Source organism: Trachurus trachurus (assembly GCF_905171665.1).
Source record: "Trachurus trachurus genome assembly, chromosome: 13".
Lineage (NCBI taxonomy): Eukaryota > Metazoa > Chordata > Actinopteri > Carangiformes > Carangidae > Trachurus > Trachurus trachurus.
In genome coordinates this window covers 23,371,853-23,382,857 of record NC_139892.1, presented here as the reverse complement: position 1 = coordinate 23,382,857, position 11,005 = coordinate 23,371,853, and positions in this window count along the sequence as shown.

Genomic DNA, 11,005 nt, shown 5'->3' with positions numbered 1-11,005 from the left:
TCTAAGATTTTCTTCAGGATGATAAAAAGATAAACATTTCTTAACTGGGCTTCCATCTAGTCTTGTCTTTTTGCCTGTCTTTGTTGAGCATCTCAGTACACCAAACTTTGTTGTCATCAAAAAAAAGGCCTTTCACTCCCTCACATCCTGTATTTCTCCTCCTCTCAAGTTACAACACATTTCCTCCTCAAACTCACTCACACAGGAATCAACAAAACAAACCCCTCGTCTACACACAAACACCCCCCACCCCTCCCTGCCCCGGCCCCCCAGCTGGCCTTCCCCCAGTTTCCTTCTCAGCTTGACACATCTGCAGCAGCTGTAAACCGACACAATGAGATCCTGTGTGGAGTGAAGCTGAGTCGACATTTAGTGACACTATTTATGACACGTGCATCGAAAGTACAAGAAGAATGTCAAAACCACTGGTGCCTACGATCACTGCTGACACTTGTCATTTAGTTCTGCATATGATTCATGAATAAAGCTCTCTTTGTTGTGAATGCAATCATGTCTGGCACTGCAGCGTCAGGAGGAGAGAGTCAGCTCAAGTTAAGATCAAGGAGCCTTGCTGGTGTCTGCAACAACTATTATAGCATCTATAATTTCTGCTCTTTTTAAAATCATGGGTTTGAATGCAATGAAGACGAAGGTTCATCTCATGAATCCAGTTCACTACCACATAGAGACTTTATGAATTAATAGATGAACTGAAGAATCCTTGACTATCATGTAAACAAACCTTAATGCCCTGCATGACAGTGCAGATGTTGGTTGTATAATTAACATGTTATCCTTGGTTGACAAATTAAGACCAGTGGATCATTTGTTTTTGTTTTAAGGATTAATGGCTACATTAAGTTTTTCATAAAGAAAGAGAGGGAGAAATCAGCTGCACAACCTGCAGCGTGAAACACATATCAGTGAATGTAAATGGTGTCAGAGAGGCAGTAAAAACAGCAACAGTAATTACACTTGACCATGATTTAAGTCCACGTGGTCTGCATTTTACATTGACTGCAGTTCAAATAGTGGCCGTGAAGGGCAGTTCTGTACTTGTTGTGTCTTTATTTATTTATCTATTTATTTATTTATTTGCACCATAATAAAAGACAATTACAAAAAACAGAAATGAAACAAGAATAGTAAGTGCGGGAGAGGTTAAAAAACCCTATATGGGCTTATAAAAAGCACCTCCCCAAGAAATATACATACATTCAGAAGATAATTCAACAACAACAATAGGAGAAAGCAACAACAAATAACAACAAAAAAGAAATTATCATGTTATGTGATATGTTCAATTGTTAAATGTCTGAAGATGTCATAATTTGATGTCAGTTTTTGCCATAAAGCCATAAGGAAACACTGCCTGAGCTCATTTGCATGAAAAACACATTTCTCCCCCTGCACTTCAGAATAAAATGTATTGTATTTTGATTGTGTAATTTTGTTGCTCAGCAAATTTTATGTCTTGGGTTGTTTTTTCCCACTGAATGTCATTTCATCGAACTGTGGCCTCATTTAAAATAACTGCATCTACAGAAAAGACCAAACAGGTCTGTGTGTGTTCATAGTTCCCTCTGGTAAATGTGTGAAGTCAGTTTCTTTAAAATGTATACTGACTCTGCACACAAGCTTCAATGAAAATCCTTTTCGATGGCGTTTTGAAAAGATAACTCACACTTGGAAAATTATAATCCAGGATTAGTGGTAATTTTGTTAACACTCAAATCCATTTATTGCAAATCATTTAATCCCAATATGCAGCTATTTAACACGTGTTATGTCCTTCTACTAATCTCACTTTGACACTGAAGGTTGCTACACCTTCAGGAGGAACGCAGGAATATTGCAAAGATTTTTTTTTCACAAGAGAAAACCTGCAGTAAACTGCACCCCTCAACAGCAGCCTAATTGTTCAGGCTTTTACACCCAATAGTGTGAAAACCCTGCATAGCATTAGCATCCAAAATGACTTGAGACACCCCCGCTGTCTCAACCCCTGACCCCTGCGTCATTGTGTTTTGGGCAGACCCCTCAGCTGCAGGGCATGAGACAGGGGCGTCACAGGCGAGCTGCAGGGTCGGAGGCTGTTTAAATGGCACCTTGTCTCAATGCCCTCTCCGCCTCCTCCACCTCCTACAGCAGCAGATTGGTACACACCCCCTTGTTTGGGCAGGAGGGAGGTGCGGGGGTGTATTGTGGGGGGCGGGGTCCCCTCTCTGGTACATGTCCGGGCGAACATCCACCGCCAGGTTTGAGACAGACAAACAGACTTTGTGTGACATGTGGTCAGTAGTTAGCTTGTAGAGACTAGATAATGCCTGCTAATGAGAGTCAAGACTGTCGCCACCACAAATCCTGTTAGGGCGCTTTTGTTATATTGTTGCAGTTGCTCTTTTTATGAATGACATGAAACAATTAGCTGTCATGAGTCTGTCAAAAGATTCTTCCATCATGAATTTGATTTAAAAATCCATCCTATACATGATGTGCCTGCATGTGATGATGGTACTATAAAGCACTATTTCCCCCTTCATTTGTCAAATGCAGACTGTCAATCACCCCATAGCCTGTTAACTCTTTATTCTGCCCACCCCATAACTTACATTGAATTTGCATTAGGATGTCCAGTGAGAACAAGTGGACTGATGACAGCAACATAAAACTGTTTCAGTGTGCATGCAGCTATTGTGTTGACACAAAATTAGAACGTCATCTCATTAAACCTCTCTTTAAATGTGAATTTCCTGATTCATAAACTGATTTGATTCTGATTATCCTCAGTTTCATAAACTCCTGCAGCAGAGGAACGAGTGCAAACTAAAGGGTCAGTCACTTGTCAGTGTCAGTCTCTCAGACACAACAACACCCTGCGCATCCAAAACACCCTCTGGTGCCAATTCATGACTGATGCCACCTGTGATGAAGTCACCTGCCAAGTTTTTGGTTCCAACCTGCATCACCAACATTGTTGTCTGTCCTGCAGTGTGTGTGTGTGTGTGTGTGTGTGTGTGTGTGTGTGTGTGTGTGTGTGTGTGTGTGTGTGTGTGTGTGTGTGTGTGTGTGTGTGTGTGTGTGTGTGTGTGTGTGTGTGTGTGTGTGTGTGTTAGGTGGTTAGAGACAGTGTAACCTGATGCAGCCATGCAATAGAGAAGACATGACGGTACCAGATAAGGTGTACAAAGCTCTCTGACTCTCTCTCTTTCACACACACACACACACACACAGCTCCCTCTCTGACAGTGACAGGTAATCTATACCGCAGCAGTTGTGATAAGCATGTAAATGAGATCTGCCGCCTTGTGTCTCACCTCTGCAGTAGAACCAGGTCGATCCTCTCTCTCTCTCTCTCTCTCTCTCTCTCTCTCTCTCTCTCTCTCTGCTCATCGCTCCGTCAACCTCACACTCAGAATCTAATCTCAACCTCACAACCTCTCACCCACACACCGTAGAACTGCAGTACCTTGGTTGGTTTTAACATTTCATACAGTGACTGAAAAAGTAATAAAAGTGTAAAACTCGAAAAAACGATTATAAATAGTTCAGTGTTTTCTATTAATAATCTCTTCGTGCACAAATTGTCCTTTACTGATTTAATGGACTGTATGAAAACAGTAGGCTATGTGAATTTACACTTACACTTTAGTCAAATCGTAAATTATTGTTTGCCAGTAGAGAAACAGACAATTTATACTCAGAACATGGCAAATGCTTTTTTAAATCAATAAGAAGATCATTTTCATATATTTTTTTATTTGTTGCATTATATAGAAAATTAAACAAGGATTTGGCTTTGATTTACATTTGTATCACCCCAGCTGGTTTATTAGTATGTTAAAACTGCATGATTGTTTCATTCCTTGTTGTGATTCCTATATCACACTGACATGAAAACTTGGGGAATTCACGTTTATGTTTTCACATTTTCTTATTCCAACTGAAAGTGCAGTAGCTATTTTCTCCCTTGACTGGATAAAAGCTTTAAAGGTCACTGAAACCATCTCAAAACTAATTTAAGAAGTGGAAAGATGTGTGGTTGGTGGGCTGAGGACAGGGCTGCTTTGTTTTTCTTAGTTCCTGAAAAGGTGACATTTAGGGGCGTCAAATGTTGTCACCCACTAACAGTGGAGATTGTTGACCTGTGTTCAGCCTCTCTGATCTCGTAGTCACGTGCCAGCAGCAGGTACAGGTGCACAATATACATTGATGTGTGTGTTTAGTTTTAGTTTAGTTTATTCGCACCAATACAGAATAACAAAAATAGGACACATTAAAATACATTGACAAAAAAATAATAGGTGCAAGCCGAGACAAGAGACGAGAGTGTGTGGTCATTGTTCATCACTGATTCTTTTTACCTCCCTTCACCATCTACGCACGTCTCCTCTCTCACTCGCTTTCAGTGAGGCAGCAGGTGGGAGACATGATGAGAGTAATAGGACATAGTCGTCCTCTGACAGCTTCACTGCAATCCCCATCAAGTTTGTTTGCCTGCTATGTGGTAACCAAAACACAAGGACTCACCAAGTGTCCCCACAAATGAAAGCTGAGCCAGTGTTTGGGTTGCTACAGTGACATCATCGTTTTCACCCTCAGCACCTCCACAGAGCGGTCCACTCCTGCTGCCCTCATCTGCCCCAACAAGCAGCACTGCAGGTCAATTCATTTTCTCACTCTCCTGTCAGCTGAACCATATTAACATTTTTTTTTATCATCTTTATAAGTTGATGTAGTGAATGCTCCATTTGAAGTTACTGCTTTGGCCACCTAAAGAATTTAAGTCCAACATCCACTCTCTTTTAGCTCAATTCTTGGTGTTTACCAGCCTCTGAAAGATGTACAGTATCTGTGTCTTTAGTTGCCAAGCGCTGCAATATGTTCACCAGCTGGTGCCTAACTGTGTTTGTTTCAGAGCAGGTAAGTGTTCAGTTGAAAAGAGTAGTGAGTGAAAACCAAAACAGCATAGTTGAGGACTGTTCACCTGAGCAATGAGTGAAAGACTCACTATGAAGCCCAGAGAAGCCAAAGGGAACTGCAGACTGTAGAGATAATTCTCTGTTGGTTCATCTCCTTAAGTGTCTCCTTTGTCATTGTCATGTCTGTTGATGGAAAAAAACAACAACAACAACATCTTGCGTCACCTCCAATCAGCCACGTTGCAGGAAATAATGTCCTCAGTTACAGCACTGAAAAATGGCCAGATGTGTTTTTGCTAAACATTTTAATGTCACTCTGAAATTGATCTCTTACTATCCATCCATCCATCCATCCATCCATCCATCCATCCATCCATCCATCCATCCATCCATCCATCCATCCATCCATCCATCCTCCAGAACCTGGAGAAACCCACACAGACCCAGGAAGACCCAAACAAACTCCACCCAGAAAGACCCTAGGCCCAAGAATCAGGACTATTTAGAAAAACATGTCTTGGGAAGTGACAGTGACCTTGACCCTGAAATTCTTGAGTTCAAGTAAAGGTTTGCGTCAAATGTGCAGTTACCTCGGGTGACTTCACACCTCCGGTGATATGACACTGACCTTTGCCCCTGAAAATCTAATCTCTTTAAACTTAAGTCCAGATGAATGTTTGTGTCAGATGCAAAGACGTTTCCTGAAAAAATGTAATAAGATATCGGATTGAGGACTGCTGGATGGACAGATGAAGTACCTGAAAATCATAAGTGGTGGCCAGAGACGTTATCCCTTGTCAGCACACACACACAATTCAAATCTTCAAATAAACACAGTATGGTTTCATTCTACGTCTTCTGTCGTGGTGTCTTTAATTCCTGTTATTCAAAAAGTACATACCTTATCTCAGTCCCCCTTTATCTCTCTTTTCTTTGGCCTATAGTAGGCTAGTATTTGTTTATCAGCCCCCTCACTCTGCTTTTCACAAATTAGCTCCCACTGTTGTTGCGATAATTATCTGCTAAAGAGGCACCAGAGGAGGTGGGAGGGACAGCGGACACCAAACCTCTCTCAGGTCATCAGGTGATGTCAGAGCTGCAAAAAAAAAGAAGAAAATGTGACAGCAGGCACAAAACGCCCCGCTGACAGGTGAAGGTTAGGCTATCTGAGCGCACTGGGGCAGCCCTTAGATCGGCGTTCACTTATCAGATGTACGTTGTAATGTTAGCCGTACTGATGGCACGATAATGATGCTTTGTGCTGGGTGTGTGAGCAACCACAGATAAAATGGAAAGGAGCTTTGTTTATAGTCACATTTGTAAAACTACAGTTGATGTTTGTTCCACCAAACTACTCCACCTACTCTATTTGGACAATTATATAGCCTATAATATATGGGGACTGCCCACAAACATTTCATACCACAGGTTTTTATGGCTGAACTTAATGGATTTGTGCATTTTTACCAGAAATATCATTTTAATTGAACGTGTAGAGTGGGTGTCCTGGCAAACTGTCTTTTCCACGCTGTAGTACTGACACTCATATCTAAGCACAATGGATGTGCTGTCCAGAGGACTGAGTTAAGGAGAAGTGAGAGACTACAACATCCACAATGTGTGGTTGAAATTTTATGTCACTCTTATTCCATTTAATCAAACTGAGTGCCCTTTTCCCAGTTCATGTCGCTTTAAAGACGCCCAACTCTTCCAGCCGATTCATGTGATCTATAAAGAAAACACAGACATAAAACAGACGATGAGAAAACAAAGCCATTGTTGTGTATAGAGAGAGAAATCTGATGGACAGGTTTATTATGAAGAGGAGAGAAGATGTCACCGCATTACCTCATCCATTTCACCTCAAACCGAGTCGGACAGATGGACCTGGTGTATGGTGTGTGTGTCTGTGTGTGTGTGTGTGTGTGTGTGTGTGTGTGTGTGTGTGTGTGTGTGTGTGTGTGTGTGTGTGTGTGTGTGTGTGTGTGTGTGTGTGTGTGTGTGTGTGTGTGTGTGCGTGCGTGTGTGTGTGTACACTGTGATGCCCTGCTCTGTTTCTAACAGCCACCAAATCCCTGTTATGACAGTCAAGCCAACCCTGTGTGGAGGAATGTGCCGCTCCAGCACATTGTGTCTCTTCATGACTTTATTTCTCATGCAGCACATGGGAAGATGGTCGGGATTATAACATGTTGGTCATTTGAATGGAGATACACTATTCAATATCAGTTTGATATCTCCAATATTTTCTGCTGTGTTTACTGATGTGATGTTTCATGTAATCTTCATCCTATATCTGAGATCATTTTCATTATGATGATCCAGCTAATCATCGTCCAAATGGGTGACTGAGAATTATCTTTTTTAATCCTCCTTCTGGGACATAAGAGGATAAATGTGCAAAAGTAATTGTCATAACTTTACTATGTGTTGAACAAATATACAAAAAACCGAATTAAAAGTTGTTTTAAAAAAAAAACAGGGCAGAATTAGACATCAGACATTTCCCCATATTTCCTAGAGGAGAGTTAGTGACTTCCCCCTATACGAGTGGATCCCTCAGCTGTAAACTCTGCATAGAGACAATTCATCCAGTCATGCCATTGCTGTGTAAACCCCCAAGTGCTGGTTGTTTATGTCAACAAGAGAAACCATCGTCACTTTCCTCTCTCCGTGATCAGAGCCTCCAGGGTTCTCGTATTATCCCCGGGGAGGCTGTTATTTGACTTTCACAACAATGAGCTCATCGCTGAGTCTCTCTGGCATCCAGGCCTGACCTGAAAGGGGATCCACAGCTCTGCACCCGGCTGCCATTTCAAACCAGCGTGTGGAGCTCCAGGATAATTAAACTGTGGTTAATGCACCATACATGGATTATTGCTGACCTGTGTCACGGTCTGACATTATGAATCTCAATTAATAAATCAAGAGGCCAAGAGGTTTCTAACAAGCTGATCACAGGCCACTTCTCTTCTCCACGGATGTTGTGCTCTTGTGAAACATATTGTTCGACATCATATAAAATGATTAATCATATGCATGCCATTATCTTATACTATGATATCTAATGCTATTATATCATCATGTCTTGTCATGTCATATGATTTGTCATATGCATCACATCATGTTTTCTTATGTCACAGCAGGTTTGTGAACTCATGACATTTCATTGTGTGACTTCAGCTCACAACGGACAGTGTCTTGCATAACAGAGCATAGTACTGTGAAATGTCATGTGAGGTCTATATTATCCATCCATCCATTAGCTTTACTGTTTATCAATCCAGGGTCACCACTGGCTGGGACCAACCCAGCAGGCACACCTAGGACAGGTTATTACACACACTGTTGATGTATAGAGATACATCAATCATATCATATTGTACAAGTTATGTTATGTAACCTTATTCAACACACAATAAACAAGAAACAATCATCGGTTAACACCTGAGCTTTTCTACTGTGATATGTCAAGATATTTTCTGTTCAAACTGACCCCTGACCTCTGTCAGGTTATGTTACCTAGGTCGGCCCAAATCATGTAATGTCATGTATGTCAGGTTGTTAAATGTTACATCACTAGGTGACATGATGTCACATGACATAATACCATGGGACATGTGAATTAATTCTAATGTTACATTACACTGTAATGTGAATAGTAGAACATAGCTTTGATGGAGCCTTGGTTCTCTCTTATCAGTGTAACTGATGCCACTGTCTGTTCTGGGCCTCGGCCTATCTGCACCTGTCTCCACCTTCACCGCGGCCACAGGCCCCTCCTGCTCGTCCACAGGTGATGTGATAACAGGTACTCGTTGCACAATCCCATCAAGTGATAAACAAATCCTGTGTGGTCATTACTCAGTGCTCTGCCTAACAACAGTGTAGCTGTTTGTTTTGACTGTTCACTGAAACTGGGACACTGGATAGTCTGTCATCTGTGTGTGTGCGTGTGTGTGAGAGAGAGTGGGGGCATGCTGGAGTGTAGTGTCTGTGTTACAGTGTGTGTATTGATAGTCGTAGAGGCAGAACACATGAAGAAATGTAATATGCAACAGCCTATCAAGAGTGATGTCGTGTCACCATATATTTCCCCCACCAGGAAATATATTATTGCACATGCCTCCTCTGGTTATATGAAAATACAATAATTACCAATATAAAATATTCATTGTACAATTGTTATCAAATATTGTAGATGATTTCCTATTAATGTCTTCTTACTTTCAAACACGCACACCAGTATTTTAACGTACATTATAAGATCAAGACTTTGGGATTTTGCCCATAAAGTTAGAATTATTTTGTTTTCAGACACATTCCTCTTTTTCTTCCTATTGCTATTTAGGTGGAATGATTACATACAACTTTGAGAGAATATGCATCCTTCAAGAATAAATCACATTGTCACAATCATTTCATGAGAAGAGGTAAAATATGTATATATGTTCCAACTTTTTGTGCAACAGTGTATTTATTCAACAAACTGTGTGTCTACAGTTAAAGCTAAAAACACGTCATGTTTGTATGAGCTACACAACCAGTATTGTATACATGAGTGCACACATGAGTCTTGATTAACTGACACATAGTGTTGTGTAGTTACTGGACAAGAGGATGGTGGGAGGGGCCGTTTTAACTGGATTGCCGACGGTGCACTGTGGTGGTCGCTGCTGACAATCAATGAGATGCTTCACTTCAGACTGTGATGCATGTGGACCGTTAGCCTGTGTATTGATGCAGAGAACACTGGATTCGGATATGGTAATTGAGTTGGCTCATAGTTACACATGACGGCTTACAGTTATATATTTTGGTTGTTTTTTTTTCAAGTCAGGTCATTTTCTGGGTTTAATGAAACAATAGTACAAAATGACAAATATTTGTCTTTGTGCTTCTCAACTTGCTAACATACTCATACATAAACATAAGTGTACAGTTTATGTTAAGGTCTATATAAGGCACAGAGTCAGGGTTAAACTTAGGTAATCACTGGTCCCCTCTGAAAATGTTCTCCAAACTTGAAAGTAAAACTCTATATATTTTTCCACGGTTAATCTTTCCAATGGTAGAAAATACTGAAATTTGATCCAGGAAAAACTTAAATGTTGGAGGGGAATCATTTTACCAAAATAAGAGTATTGATTTCTTAGCAAAGTAGCCTACTATGATCATAATCAATATCCTGCAATTCCAAACAAATCCAAACCGGAGCTTGAATCAAATTTTGTTCCCACAACTGATTGTGTGAAGAAACTTTTTGAAATATCACATCCCCAAAACATGTGAACAGATGTTCCATCCATCCTTTTATATCTGGGGCATTTTAATGAGACTTTGAAATTTTGTGATTTTTTTTTATCAATTAATTTATGTATATAGAAATGTATATATAAAGGTTTTGTATTCTGATCTTATTCTATTCTGAGTTTGTCTATCACTTGTCCTTTAGATCATCCTTGTTTGAATGTCCAGATCTGGAGTAGTAGGCTGAGAGATCTCAAACAGCAACACCAGGGACGTGCACATGACTATAGAGGGGCAGGGGCTCAACATCAGAAAAGGGCAGTATGTACAATTTTTTCAGGCCTTAATATCAAAATAAATAAATAAAAATAAATTACAGTTACTATTTAGTCGGTAGAGAAAGCCTGCACGGCTTCAGGACTGCAGTCAACACGCTGGACCAATTTCCCAACTTCCCGAAACAGAGTCATGACTTCTGAACTGGTAGGCTGAGGCTAATATGGTATTGGGTGCACATTAACATTGCAGAAAAAAAAAGAAGTAGGCTAAGCCTACAGGCTACACACACAAAACCAAGAAATGATACTGTGACTGCTAATGTGCATATTTCAGAACAGCAGCAATGTTTACAACAGCAAAGTCACAATTAGCAGTAACTCAATATCTGGAAACAAATTCAAACAGTCAATGAAATCAAGCTGAGTGAGTGATTCCTCCTGTTGCTGTTGTTGTTCACTACATTCAGGTAATGTTGTGTTAGACAGAGGACGGGGCGGGGCTTAACTCTTAACTCGAGTTAAGTTGAGTGCCGCGCTCCTTTCCAAAGTTTTAGT